Here is a 16197-nt window from a genome sequence, read left to right as displayed (position 1 = left end):
CGCCGCAGGATCGCGCAATTAAAGAGAGCGACGCCGGAAGTGGTTTCTATCGCGACGGGGACCATTTGGTCACCTTTTTCACCGTTTTTTTTTTTTTTTACTTCCGCTGCTGTTCGTCGGAATTTTCGGGTAGCGAAAGTATAGCTGACATTGGCTCTCGTTAGTCGTGATCGTGGCCACTCACGTAAATCAACCCCCGGAATTCCACATTTACGCGTTGTGCCGTGGAGTTTTCGCCTTGCAGCACCCAGTTTCAATTCTCCCGCTTCTCCTGGACTTCCTCTTTCGCGCGGCAAGAAGGTAAATGTTGGCGAGATTACGGTCCTTGCTAAATTTATTCTATTAATTAAGTTTACTCACTCTGCTGCCGCCTTGTTCCGCCCTCGAGACGACGGTCAGTTCGGTGGAGGATAATACTGAAGAGAAACTGCTTCGTAATTCGTGAAGATTATAATCACGCAAAGAAACCACAGTTCTTGCAAGATATATTCGATGACTGTGCTCTAAGATATAAATTTTCTTTTAATCGTTTTCAATATCATTAATATATTTTTTCATAATTTTTTAATATATTGTATATATATATTTTTGGGGAATATTGCGCGCAGTATTAAAAATAATGCTATACCTTCTTTAAGAGTGAATTAGAAGAATACGCACAATATATACATAAAAAATTATTATATATGATTATTTAAATTATTTATATATAATTTTATAGTGAGATATATACAATATAGTTTTTAATATTCTCGTTTAGTTATTTGTATTGCATTTAAGAAACAGATGTCGCAAATTAAATGTTACCGATTCTCTATAGTTTACTCATTGTCAGGTCTTACGATTATTTTTGAAATTCTAAATTAAACATAATTTTATCTATTTAATTTAATTTATCGCAGTCTCTGAATATCCGAAGAGAAACTTCACTACAGCTCGCACTTAACTTTCGCGAGACTTAAAATATACAAGGCGCTTCTTGTTTTCCTCTTTTCTCGTTTCGCTATGGAAGGCACGAATTTAACGCAATGCTACAACTTTTCTCCGAGTCCGTATCAATTGCCGTGTTTTCCGCCGGCGATAATCGGGTGTTAACTATGCGTTTCTAGGGAGGACGTCGTGAGAAGGGTGAGCGCGAAAGGGAATACACACGATGCCAGAGAAATTTCGGAAAATTTATCGTTGCGACCTCCGCGAATTTCGAGAAGGGGCGAGAGAAACATCTTAACGAGGGGTCGGGCTATCGGCGAGAGCGGATGCGCGTTTCACTTCCGGCGGGGATGGGATTCGTCGCCGAGAAATTATTGCGCCCCACGGATTCACCCCCGACGGGTTAACCCGTGTCAAAACTTTAGCGTGCGCTGTCGCGCACCTGCAACAACGGTGGCATTCCCTTTAGTCGTGCAGCGACCTCCAGCACGCTTCGATAGTTCGAACCCAGAAAATCACATACGATGCTACATTAATGCGTACACATACATACCTATCCGTTGGAATATTTATGTGGTGAGGAAGGGAGAGAAAGGCGAAAGGGCCGACGAGTTTAATCAAATTAGTAACGTTCTCGTCATATTCCGGAGGAAAAGCGCGCGATAGCGATGGCGTGTATACTAATCGATGACCAGAAACTGCTACATATTTGCAATTTTTCGATATTGAATTTATCATGTAATTTTGAAATATTCTTTTTCCATTAAAAACAAGAATTAAGGGATTATTCGAACATTTATTTAGATTATAAATATTCGATATTTTTAATCATTTTTATTTGGTATAATATGTAATAATTATATAGGTATACCAGTTATAGACTTTTTAATTTTTTGTTTCTCTTATACTCTGTTTATAAAAAAGTTTCTGTCATGCAGTGATTTATATGCGGACGCTGTCAGATATATAGATAAATACATGTATATGAAAAGAATTTATGGTGAAAATCACCTGGTCGAATCTGAAGAACGTATGTATAACTTGGTCGTGTGGGATTACATATTAATTACTGTCGTGATGACTGTTCTATCCGCAATCCGCGTGTCATTTCGCGCATGGCCTAATAATATATTTGTCATTATTCCGGACCCGTTGTTCGCGCGCCGTATATTTTAAATAATGCGTGCGACGTGTGGTGCATCGCGCCGTGCAAAATTGCAATCGCAGTTTTCGCGCCCGTTCGTGCCGCTGGTCAATAAATTACAATTGTTCGTCGCACATAATTCCCCGTTGCATTAATAAATATCGCGCGCTCCATCGGGCGCCACGCTGCGCGGCCTGTTTGTCCATTATGTTGTCGGTTCTTTAAACAACAAAAGAAAGCGGGCTTGTGAAATGCTCATATGAATAATGCATTTTTATTTGTTCGTCATGTTTTTTCGAAAAAATATAGATGCAAGGTGAAATACAGGAATACGTTAAAAATTAATGAATAAGCTTACATCATTCTTTTCTTTACGCAAAACTTTAGGTATTCCTATTTTTCACTTTACGCGAAGCTATAACTCTTTTCTGAGTCTTGAAACTTTCCGAGTCAATAGTGAAGAATCTCGAAAATTCTGATTTTCTCAAATTCTATTTTTTTTCTGAGAGAAAGAAGTTAGAATGACAGCATTTTTGGAGAATACATAATAGCGTGGCTCTATTTTCGTTCTATTTTCCATTGAAAATCCGAATTTCCACGCATCGACGCTCACCGCTGCCATTTCCGCATTCGTCGATGACGTTTTTAGTTGAATTTCCGTCCCAGTGCCCTGTGAATTTTATAACGGCAGATGCAATAAATCTCTGTCCAAGTCTCGTAACATCACAACGTTCGTGGTAACGTTACTTGGACGAATAACGATTTGCGTTACTTATCGTACAATTTGCGTGCTAGTTAAATTGGATTAATTTAGCAGTAAAATAGTTGATTCGAGCGTCGATTCAAAAGCTACTTAGAGGAGTATCTTTCCATGATCATCGTACTTCTGAAACCCTTAGAATCGCGCTGTTATTTGGACATGAAGTCCAAAGTTGAGTTTAGTAGACTTTTGAAGGAGCATAGTATCTCTCCGAACTGTTGCCGTTTCTTTGAATTACAGATATTATGAAATAAACCTCAAGAAGTATGTGTTCTTCCATGTATGTATATTTCTGTGTGTATAGCATTATAAGTTTTATATCATAAAAATATTTTGTAATTGTTACGACGTAAACAATAAATAAAATGATGAAATTCATATTTCAAATATCTGAATTTTTCTTTCTCTTTCAAATATTTTTTATATAACTTTTTAAATTTTTGATGATTACTTATAGATATTTCACTCTCTAAAGTAAAATTTATTTAATTAAAATTAATGGAAGAAATAAAATAAGACTTCTTTACTTCGATCCATCTTAATTTGTCATCTAAATTTGCAGAATTTTTATTAATTAATTACTTACGTTTTGAACGCTGTTGACACAGATGAACAATATAAATGCAGAGTTTAGCAGATATTTCTATGAAATTTCACGTCAATATTGAAAGACAAATTTTTCTCGTAAAATATATAGTTCGTGATACGAATAATGTTTATGACAGACACGTAGAGTGAGAAATGAGAAAAGAAGCGGCGAGAAGTTTAAGGATTTTCCACCGTAACACCGCGACTGAATCTGGCGGGAATAAATTTCTCAACGAATTCATGATCGAGCGTTTTTCAATAACTCCTATCTTACAATCCTTTGGCTAAAGAAGGCAAAGGTTCCGTGTTAGAAAGTATTACGAAGAACTTGTTATGAAATGTTTGATATAATAAAGACATGTAAGTCCACTGCTTACTCTATTGTAACGTACACTGGAAGCGAGATAATGTATGTAAAGTCCGAGAAAGCTCGATTAGTTATATGGTAAAATGCTATTCAAAATAAATATTACTGAAAATACACGATAAAAAAGAAAACGTAATTTCATGATTACAAATACAACTAGTGATAGATAAAAAGGCCAACTATCGAGCAATTATTAGAGTTGTTCTGTCAAATAAAATTTATTCCATGTATAAACTAAACATAAAACATTATGTGAAAGTTACAAACATTCTATACTCAAACTTAAGCGAAAATTACAATGACACAAGACAAGACCAACAATATAAAAAGACACCTCATTTCAAACTCACAGAGAACTCTGTGAGTTTGAAATGAGGTGTCTTTTTATATTGTTGGTCTTGTCTTGTGTCATCTTCAATAACTTTTTCAAAAAAATGTGGTTAAAATTGTCAAGAAGGACGATGTCAATGCCTACGGAACGTATTAATTTCTCGCATATTAACGATGAAACTTTTCGAGATTTGATTAAAATCAAAGATCATATCGAGGCGAACATTTGTTGGATATGACGGATTGAAACACGCTTTAACTGCTTATAAATTCTCGACTCTTATTGAAGAACTAACATTAATTTTCGATATTATGTTGAATTTTTGTATGATTTTGTATTTTTTAATAATTACTGTAATATAATACTGAGGAAGACCTCGTGCGGTTGAAACGTTTATTTTATAATAATTGTAATTTTTGCTTAAGTTTGACTATAGAATGTTTGTAGCTTTCACATAATGTTTTATGTTTAGTTTATACACGGAATAAATTTTATTTGATAGAACAACTCTAATAATTGCTCGATAAGTTGGCCTTTTTATCCATCACTAGTTGTATTTACAATATACGAGCAAAACTTCGTATCAATTGATTTTTCATGATTACAATTTTTCACAATTAATTTTATAAAAATGATTTTATATGCAAAAATACTTATCATTTGGAGATTGTTGAAAATGATAATTTTGCAAAAAAAAAAAAAAAATAGTTCCGACTTAGTGAAAGAGTTCGTGGGGTTTACGTCCTCCATGCAAAGTGCAGGACGCATCCATCGCGAAGCTTTATCGAAAAGCTTGAATGAAAAGTCACGGCATGCGGTTATTAAGGAGGAGCCGGACTAGAGTAGTACGCTCGTCCGTCTCGGACGGACTCGTTAACATTATCTTCGGGGTTGTAATGCGGTGCGTGCGGTAGCCCATCTCTCGAATCCCAGAGATTGCCCTAACGAATTTCCTGGCCGCGGGAAGCTTGATCGTAAATCACTCGTTACCGCGAACCGCTCGTCGTAATGCTCTCGGATCTAGCGCGCGTTTTTAACGAGCGGACGAAAGAGGACTGTGTTTTCCATGTCGATGAAAACGCGGGCGATGGTGGTAATGATGATGATGATGATGATGATGACGACGACGGTGATAATGGCGGAGCCATCGAGACTCGCGAAATAACGTATGGCGCGATGTATTGCGTGTTTATGCGATGAGCAATTAATAGTCTTATGCATTTTAACGACCCAAACAACACCTAGACTGCATGCAATTTTCTTAATACGTGTTTCAGTCGTATTATTATTCTATCGAGACATTTTTCCACCTCTATACTTAGCACGAAAAAAATGAAATTAATGTAAGAAATCAGATATACAAATGTGAAAGAGAAGGGAAGTATAATTTTCATCTCGTTTAGAAATGTTGAAAGAGAATTTACAATAATCCGTATAATTTTTGTGCCATTACACATGTACAAAACGGTAATATGTATATGAGATTAAAGATTCAATTTTTTATTAGATATTTCATATTTTACTTTTTTCTTTATATTATACCAATAAATTTGTATATTCTCATCACATAAAGCGCACACATACACTAAAGTCGCACCTTGTCTGTCTGCAGAGAGATGCATCGCACGTTTCGCGGAAGTGTGCACTCGTATCGACTTGGTTACATGATATTCATTAGCTAAACCGGCTCGTAAAAGCGAAATGACTTGACATTTGACAAGGAATCGATGAAAAGATAAGTCCTCATTGCGTGAAAGCGTCAAGCTGACCTTCTCCGCAACCTTCCCACTTTCTCTTTCTCTTTATCTATTTTTCTCTCTCTTTCTCTTGTTTCCTTGAGTTTACATAGAAACCAATAACACGAATAATCCTTCGCGGTTTCGCCGAGTTTGTCGTTTTTGCGTTGATGATGAAGAAGATTAATACTCGCTCGCATAATCGATGTTGCTCTTGAGAACTGATTTTGTCAATTTCAAGATAAAAGTGCATGATTTTTAAATATACATAAAATAAATACTCTTATACGTTGCTATATTATGTTTTGTGCTAATAAGCTCTTAAAAAAATTAATTATTATATAGTAGAAAAAATATAGATACATATAGCAAGAGTGTGTTTCTATGTTAATTAAAATTCTTATTTCTATTTAATAGGTATAATATTAAATAATATATATAATATTAAGATTTTTAAGAGTGTGTATATTTTTATTAATTCTAAAGCCTCAAATTTTGAACTTATTTAAATTATATCGGTCTTAACGTTTTATAGGAATTTATGTAGTTTTTCCTAACGCTACGCTTGATTCCTGACGTATATCGGGAATCTTTATGCCCAATATACGATCGTCGTGATATCGTGTGCTATAGATGCTATGGATGGACGGACATATCCAGAGTATCATATATTTTTCATTTTCTAGGACGAATGATAGCGCGGAAGCGCCTTTCTCCAGACATGAGTTTGCTCGATCTTCTCCTCCGTTTCTTCTACTTCTTTACTGACTACGTCTATAAATAAAGGGAGGCGAAGTGCGGAGCAGGTTGCGTCGTCGAAGTCATTAAGGGTAGTGCTTCGGTTTCCCTTGGAAGCGCGGGTTTCTGAGTTTGCTTGTGCGCGTCTCGCAACGACGAGAAACGCGTGCACACATATGTACATTCGCATATATACACGTAAACACGCTCCGAAGACGCCTCGGTAGAATGAGAGAGGTCGATTCTGTCGAGAATTAACTCGCAGCAGCGTCGAATTATCAAGTCGTTTCACGTGAAACGATTGATTTTGGTAATGCAAATTTTGTAAAACAAGATTTCTATAAAGTAAATATTTGACGAATATCGATAAGATTTTTAGAGAGGATATTTTTCAATTATCGAATCCATTATATCGTGAGTCTCTCTTTGCAATTTATACCTATATATTTAAGATTAAATATAATTTAAGTATAAAGAGCGAATACATTTTTTTAGATGGTCTCTTTTGGTGAGATAATATTTTCATCGAGAAAAAAGAAAGGGAGCAGAGCGGGACGAGCCGATAAATTTTTCGCGGAGTTTTCTTACAAATCTAAATTAGACAAAAAGTTGGAACGTCGTTTTACGTTTCATACGACGCGCGCTTCTTTCCCGGGGGACGAATTTTACGAGGTGGTCGAAAGACGGGAACATCCCCCCATTAACGCGACTGGTAATACGAACTTGCCCTCTCGACGCTCCTTGCAGAGTTTTAAACGCGCCATTAAATGAAATATTCCAACGTCCACGCCATGAATCATTGATGCTACCGTTGTAATCATCGTCGCGCGCTCTCAGCGATTATTTTGCACGTCGTTCTGAATCTTCCGAAAGAGTACCTATGAAACCCTCTTGAATATATTTTTTACAGGAATTCTAGAAATGCATCCTTTGATTTTAGAAATTAAATTTATTTCTTCTTTATGTAGAGTTGAAAATAAGAAATTTTTTGAAAGATATTTGAACACATATATGACAGTCGACACTCTTTAATGTTTAGATTTATTCTTTCTATGAACAATTCGTGTCTTTGTCAAGATTTGCATTTGAAAAGAACGTCTGAAGTACTGACAGTGGAATGTCTGTCTCACGTGAAAACTTTGACGCAGATATACTTGTATAATTCTCATCGCGCTTTCACAGCTGCAACTGTGATTTTCTAATATTCGGCTGTCTGGTAATGAAGGCCGGATTGTTTGCGGGATGTGCACAAATGCTATAAAAAGACGAACGTACAAAAGATTGTGCGATGTTGTGTCAGCCTCTCGTATCATACTAGCGTAGCATAATCAACAATTTTTATTTTTAATTTTGGAAAGCTGAAATTATGTTAAATTTAAACTTTGAAATGCCATAAAGAATATTATATATTTTTTGTTATACTATGTCGATTTATGAAATTTAGAAATATATAAAATTTTTCACCTTCTCTAATTATGTAAGGAGCGAGAACGTATGATATTTGAAAATAATCTCTTTTTCTATTATATTATTTTATATATTTTAAGATTTTTATATCTTCTTTTTTAGTTCAGAAATACATTCCTTATATATGACAAAAAAATGAGAAATTGATATAAAATTGTATTTTTTTCTTCTTAAGACTGATAAATTAAAGTGACTTGTATTATGATGGATATAGCCCCCGTGGCTGTGAAAAGTAGCGTAATCACAATTTGTCATTCTTCACAAGAATGACGAATATTTTTAGCAAACCAGACAGTTCGTATCTTCTTCGTTTCCTTGGCATGAAGACAAGGTGATCCAATTTCGCGTAATTCACCATTGCGATCTTTTTATCATTAGCGGAACGTACTTGCCGTTCATACTGCGAAAATTACGTAATTTCGCACGAGTCCCATGCCGCGCAAATGGAGTCTCGATGCGACAACTGCAATTTGAGCAGCGGCTTATGTCATCATGAGAGCACCAAGTAATGAGCAAACAAAAGGGCGAAACTTGTTCTGCTAGAGTTCAAATGGAGAGAAAATTTCTATGACTACAGAGCTTTCTTACAATTAGTGTCAACGTGTCGATCTTAGATAACACGGCGTAATCAAATGATCTTATCAATCATTACAAATGTAAGTAAAACGAAGAATAATTAATTTACAACTCATTTAATGTAAATGTTATCCATTATCTATAGATGTGAATTTTAAAGAACAATTTTTCCGAAAAATGTAAAAGAAATTCTTGTTTAACGATTATAATTTGAAGATTGAGATAAGAAAAACATCACGATATTTTCGCCAAAAAATCTTCAATTTTTTCAAGAGATAAATGATTAATGGTACATCTGCTAACTAAGGAGAATACATCGTGTATGTTTGCGCCAATGGCGTTAGATTATATATAGGGGCAATCATTTACGACTCCTCACGCGACATTCAAACTGGCGGAACCTCGTGTCGCAAGGCGCGCGCGAGAAAGGGTTTGCTTAATCACTTTTTAACTGCATTAGTACCGGTAGGCACCCCTGTCTGCCGCTGCTGGGCGCACTGCACCCTCGTCGCATCAAAAATAGATTACACCACGCGTTCGGGTCTCGATGTATTCTCTCCGGCATGCGTCGCTGCATTACCGGTATATTACGATAATATATGAACGAGCGCGGCGGGCTAGAAAGTGCAAGCGCATTAAAAATGAAGGTCCCTTTCGGGGACGGGAAAAGAAAAGCACGCCCGAAGGAAAAGCCGCGAGCTGTTGTCCAAAGTGTTGTGTGGTCCAACAAAATTCGGATTTATTTATTCAGCCCTCAGAATTTGTATACCGAGTGTCTGTGCGAGAATGAACGGGCTAGAATGGCTCGCAGTCAGCTTTATGACGAGACATTTGAAACGTCGCTGCGCAATTCTGACTAATAGAGCTAGGTGATTTTCATTCTCACTTTCAATGTTTGTTACATGAAAACGGAAACGATTATACTGACCAACGAAAATATTCCAAATAAAAAATGGTAGTCTTGTCACATTCTAAGATCAAAAATTAAGGTTTTTTAAAAAAAGTTGTGTTTTAGCACTTGATAAGGGCCGAAACCCATGGCCAAAACGTCGTGAATATTGAATAAAGATCACTTAATTTGCCAGAGTTGGTTGATTAAATTACTACCATTTTTTAATTATCATCTGGTGACTTCATAGTTTTTTACATCTTTTATTCCAAATAAAATTTGTTTATATCCACATTAATTCAGTGTCTCATTATTTCACAGATTTGATGTATTGTCAAATTGAAGATAAATAAATGTTCTTTCGAAAAATACGATTAAAGCGAAATGAGATTTGTATCGTGCGAGGTTTCGGATGACAAAGGCTTGTTTTCCAGCCGAACAGTATGCGTGACCAAAGTAAGAGGATAAGACGATCTATAATCGCGAAAAGAACATTCGGAAGAAACGTTTGCCGAACATGAAAAAACGGAAACAATTATACTGACCAACGAAAATATTCCAAATAAAATTTCTTTATACCCACATTAATTCAGTGTCTCATTATTTCACAGATTTGATGTATTGTCAAATTGAAGATAAATAAATGTTCTTTCGAAAAATACGATTAAAGAGAAATGAGATTTGTATCGTGCGAGGTTTCGGATGACAAAAGCTTGTTTTCCAGCCAAACAGTATGCGTGACCAAAGTAAGAGGATAAGACGATCTATAATCGCGAAAAGAACATTTGAAAGAAACGTTTGCCGAACATGAAAAAACGGAAACAATTATACTGACCAACGAAAATATTCCAAATAAAATTTCTTTATACCCACATTAATTCAGTGTCTCATTATTTCACAGATTTGATGTATTGTCAAATTGAAGATAAATAAATGTTCTTTCGAAAAATACGATTAAAGAGAAATGAGATTTGTATCGTGCGAGGTTTCGGATGACAAAAGCTTGTTTTCCAGCCAAACAGTATGCGTGACCAAAGTAAGAGGATAAGACGATCTATAATCGCGAAAAGAACATTCGGAAGAAACGTTTGCCGAGCGGTGGATAGAGAAATGGGGGAAAAGCCGTATGGGATTGTTTCCCATGTCCGAGCTACCGTCGCCGTCGCTGCCGCAAGACAATCTTGCCGCATGCCTCCGCTAATAGACTGCTCGCGTCAGCCTTTTTCTCCCGCGGCCATCTCTTTTTTTCCCTTTGGGTCGCGCGCGCGATCTTCCTTCAAGTTGGATTCGCTGCCAGGACGATGGATAACCCCAGGGCTCTAACAGCCGTTTAATTTGTGTCTGGCTCTACGTTTTTGTGCCGCAAACGGTCCTTCGTTCGAGCCGGAAACAAGACGCCCGTCTGCGCGACGACCCTCCGCCTTGACTGTACTTGTTGTAGCCATCCTGCCCCGAGTGTTTCGAGTGTTTTTCTAATCTCCCCGTTTTAGAGCGAGAGAGTCTGATGGCCTTTTCGAGCCGCTGACACGGCACCCGTGACAATAACAAATTAGTTTGGTCTAGTTTAAAGAATGAGAATCGATGGAACGAATGGGAGTCCATTGTTGCATGCGGCTGGTTTCGGCAATTCATGTTCACGACACTGTTACCGTAATTCGATAGTTTTCATTTAATAGGATAAGATTTTATTAATCACGTGCATCGTGAAAATTCAATTCTTTTAATCTTTGAAAGCATTATAATTCATATTTCAATTTTGACATTTTTTTAGATGGATTTTAGGTAAATTTTAAATATTATTAATGCTAATTTTTATGACGTGAATTTTTTTTATCAGGTAAAATTGAAACATTTTGCTTTTTATTACGTACAAATAATTTCAATAAAATAACTCGGCGAAAGAAACGTATGAGTAAAAAATATTAAATAGGAATGAATACTCGATGTGCGAAACGAACTGGGAAACGTCGAAAATCAAGAATTATGAGAAATAAATAAATGCAGCATATCTAATCGGATAGACGTGTCTGACTTTTGCCTCGTCTAAACGACGAATTCAAATACTAAGCGTTTACAATACCTAATATGATATCAACGTCAAGCGCAGATTATGGTATGAAACGAATCGGGGCGAACAGCTATGAATGCTTATCTATGTGAAACATCGCAATATTTGCTTTTATCAAAATCATATACTTGTCAAATGATGAATATACCTATTTGATAATTAAATACGAACGTTAATATTTTTATATATATTTTTTTTTACTAACTGTACATCTTAAAAAGAAAATGTTCAAACAATTTACTGCATTATAAATTATTTTCGTGAATCTCTGATGATAATAATTTACACATATTTGTTGCAAAAATAAATAAAAATTCTGAGAAAAATGCGTACATATTTATAAAGAAATTTAATTAAAAATGTTTTGCGTGCATGATTGATTTATTAAATTGAATTATTCTTAAAAAAATTATATAAAAAAAGAAGGAACATATTTTTTATATTAAAATTTATTTATATATTTTTCTTTAAGAAAAAGCTTTTTGTATTTCTTGAGGAAAAGTCATTCGAGATTTAAACGTTGTGCTTTAAATGTCCGACATTTCGCGGCATGGTACAAGCTACCAATTATTCATATCCATCGGACGATGGAAAGACGTGTCTCGTCTTCGGCGACACTTCCTAATTCCTAGACAACGGTTGGAAGATCTAATTTCCTAACCTGTCATTCACGCCACCAGAACTCCGTGCCTTCGTCAACGGCGCGGACGGTTACGGATCGTTCTAAGGATCCGTTTAAGTCGGAGACGTGTTCCGATACGCTCCGAAAATTTCCTGCGGCAAAACACTCTGCAGCTGTAAATTCACTTTAATGCTTTTAACGCATGGCCATTCACTTCGTTGACAGCACATAATTTTAGTTTTCTCGAAGTTATATTAAAATTAATTGTTATCTTTATTAGTGAAATTAGTGTTTTAAATTTACATTAAAATCGGATAAGTGCGATTGGATGGTTATTTTTAACGGAATTACTCGATTGAATTTACATTAATTGATTTTTAAACTTAAATTTATAATTGATTTTTGGTAATAAAAATTATTTTAGATTTGTTATAAAGAATCGCTTCAATTAATACATATATAATTCAATTTTCATCTTGTAAATATAAACAAAAAAGACTGTTCTTTTAAATATTCAAAATTTTTAATATAACTAAATTATTTTAAATATTACACTAGAATTACTAATTCTTTTTAAATGGAACAATGAAATGCTTTAAAATAAAATATATTAAATTATCAATTTTTATATAACTGTTGTATTAATAATTATTATGGTCAATCTATTAAAGGATATAGATCGCTTCTGCTTTTACATGCGAAATATACCGAGTCTATGATAAAAGGAACGTAGAGTCGAATTATACTGGTTGACGTCTCCAGTGTGACTACAGTAATAATATGCAAATTCGATACGGATGGTTGAAGCGCGCGGTTGCCGGAATAAAAGTAATGTAACAGAGCAAAAACGCGCGCGCGCACACGCTCGTGTCGGAGCTTATAAGCTTTAAATTTGTTTTGCGCACAAGTCCATTTTGCCTCCTCTTCTTTTGCGCGAAACGGTTTCGTCATAAGCTCTTAATGCAGCATTGCAAATTCACGCGGGATTTTTTCGCGTTGCTGTCGCGGGTTCGGAATTTTTTTTCCAGCTCCACGCTTTGCGGGATTAGGAAAGATTGCTGCCGCAACGCAGTCTCGCGGAACTCGTCAACATACATTTATTAACGACGAATGTTCATTTTATCAGAGGAAGGGATAGGGAATGAAAAGAGGGAGGTTGAAAGAATTAATCGATGTTACGTTGCTTCGAAGTGTATCTACAAGTAAGAATTGCATTTTTGTAGAATACTTTTTTGCATCTCTCTTAGATTGAAATTTAAATTTCGAATTAACATACATTGTTTGAAAATCTCTTAATATTATGAGATTGTTTATCTGATAGAAATTGATTCGTAGCTTTATCAGTTTATTATAAGTAAAAGTATAAATTTTGCGGAAATAATTCGAAATATTTTTTGTAATTTTTTTTATCTTTATGTTATTTCCTTTTAACTGCGGCGTGGATTTATTTACTATCTAGTTAGCTTGTTTTATAATAATATAGGTAATTATAATTATTAAATAAATTATTAATAAATATTTCTCACGTTGATGAATATTTCTAAATTAATAAATTGTTCTTTTCTCGCTATATTAAAATGTAACTTTCTTTATAAAATTTTATCGTTTCGATTTTATTAAAGTATTTGTTTTGAATAGATTAGAAATTAAACGTTTTTTTCAAAGTAATAAAAATAAGGCCAACTTATCGAGCTGAATATTCGAGATGTTCAGTCAACTACCATTTATTACATGTATAAATTATGAAACTACAGTCATTATATTAAAACTAACGCAAATTACAATCATTCTATAAACGTTTCAACCGCACGCGGTCTTCTTCAGTATAATTATTGAAACGTTTTTTTACTATTACCGTTTGATAAATACATAGTAACGCTATGCGAAATATATTTACATTGTACATTACACAGACAAATATTTTGTAGCATGATAGGATAGATTTGTCGAATAGCGTTTAGATTGATACCGAAAAGCACAACCGGAATGGAGGGAAGGAGCGGACAAGGACCAATCGGCGAAACGGATGGTCTAATTTAATCTTGACTAAGCTCGCGAAGAAAATTGGCTCGCGATCCGAAATGGTCGTCCAAGGAATCGCAGCTGCTCCTCGCACTAACCAGAGACCTTGTCTCGACTTCGTTAACAGAGGAAAACGCGAAGACCTTCGACACGGACCTATTAAAATTGCCGTTTGCAATATTGCTTTCCTCTGTCGCCATTTTTTTGTAAAAAAAAAAATTACGGAATCGCGCGACTCTCATAATTAACAAATCTCGACGAGCCCGTGAAATTTAATTCAACTTCAAGTATTTTAATTTATCGCATTCCCCGAATTTTGCGAGCCAACGAGCATTTACAGGCGGAAGATATATAAATTAGATTTATAGAGAGATATTTATTCAGATAAAATTACACGGAATAATTTTTAATTAAATTTATTAAATCTCACTTGTATGCGTATACATACATATATGCGTGGAATAATTTAATTTATCCAATAATATATAAATATATGGTAGAAATGTGTGCATGTAATTTTTACAATTTTAGGAAAGCATTAATATAATATATTATTAAATATTTAGAATTAATAAAATTTTTTATAAAATATCACACACATACAGTTTCCGCTCGATCAGATTGTTGTTGGATTCACCCGGTATGTTCAGGAGGTGCAAGTTCTTAGCGCGGATTCGTCTCGGGAATTCTGGACACGTAAAAGTCGAGACCCGAAGGGTTTACCGCGAATATACGATGATCGTATACGGCGAATCGTGAATACGTACGCATTATCCGCGTAAGTTCTAACACGTCGATTGTAGCTCATGATATTACGCGATCCGCCGTTACGTCGTAACGTAAATTGCTACATCGATACATTTTCTTCCGGTTTTGCGTGCCCGCCGGTTTCTTGCGTCGGCCGAACGCACTTTATCATTTCGTTAATTGCGATCATGCTGATCGCGTAATACTACGGGATTAAATAGCGTCTTTTAATGAAAACTCGTCGTCGACCTTTCACCGCTTAGTAATTCGTTCGCGCTTTCATCGTGGGAGCGTTTATATATTTATAAGAGATACATGTTAATAGTTAGCAAAACGATAGTTTAGAGGTAGAGATGTTAAAATTATACGATAGTATATATGTATATATAAGGGGTATATATGTTATATAATTATAGTATAATCGAGATTAACTCTTCAGTATGTATGTGCCTTGTCTAAAATTATACATAAATTATGTTAGGATAATATCTTTATATATATGTGTGCGTATAAGAAATATTATGATAAAATGCATTTTAGAAAATACTATTAATATGAAAAATATTATTAGTATGAATTATACACAAATAGTTTTTTTTTTAAATAAATATAAAATAAGAAGCATAATTATAACGTAGAAAATTATAATATGTAATTAAAATTTATTTTATTGGGCAATAAAATGCAAAATAATTTTATCTATTAGATCTTTTTTTATATCCTTTTTACTTTAATTTTCTTTTCTTGTTTCATTCTTGCTTTTTCTCATATGATTCTTCGAAATTTAAAAGATGTAACATTCCGTTCTGAATGATTAACAAACCATTTATCATGTCGAATACACATTTACCTTCAAATTGTAATCTTCATTAGACGGGATCACCTTGCATTCGATCTTTAATAAATCGTCTCGATATCCCGAAAGGACCGTCTTGGCGCATCGTCATTCTAACTTGACCGGACGCGACACAAAACGCATCGGTCGTCGGTCGGTTATTAAAGATCGCGAAAGAGAGGAAGGGGTGAGAAAGCGAGAGAGCGGCGCAATCTATTCCAATTTAACACCCGACTCCGTGGCATTAAATAATCGCCATCGCCTTCGGTGGGACTGGTCCCCATTCAATAATGGACTTTTATCCAACGAGCTTGTACTTAGCGTTCGAAACGGGCCTGGGCGGGCCGGGATATTACCGCCGGTAAGTCGGTGTTGTG

This window comes from Nylanderia fulva, unplaced genomic scaffold, assembly GCF_048542155.1.
Source record: "Nylanderia fulva isolate GAGA-0341 unplaced genomic scaffold, ASM4854215v1 Scaffold4, whole genome shotgun sequence".
Taxonomy (NCBI): Eukaryota; Metazoa; Arthropoda; class Insecta; order Hymenoptera; family Formicidae; genus Nylanderia; species Nylanderia fulva.
The sequence above is the reverse complement of the archived record's forward strand: the minus strand, read 5'-3'. Positions refer to the sequence as shown.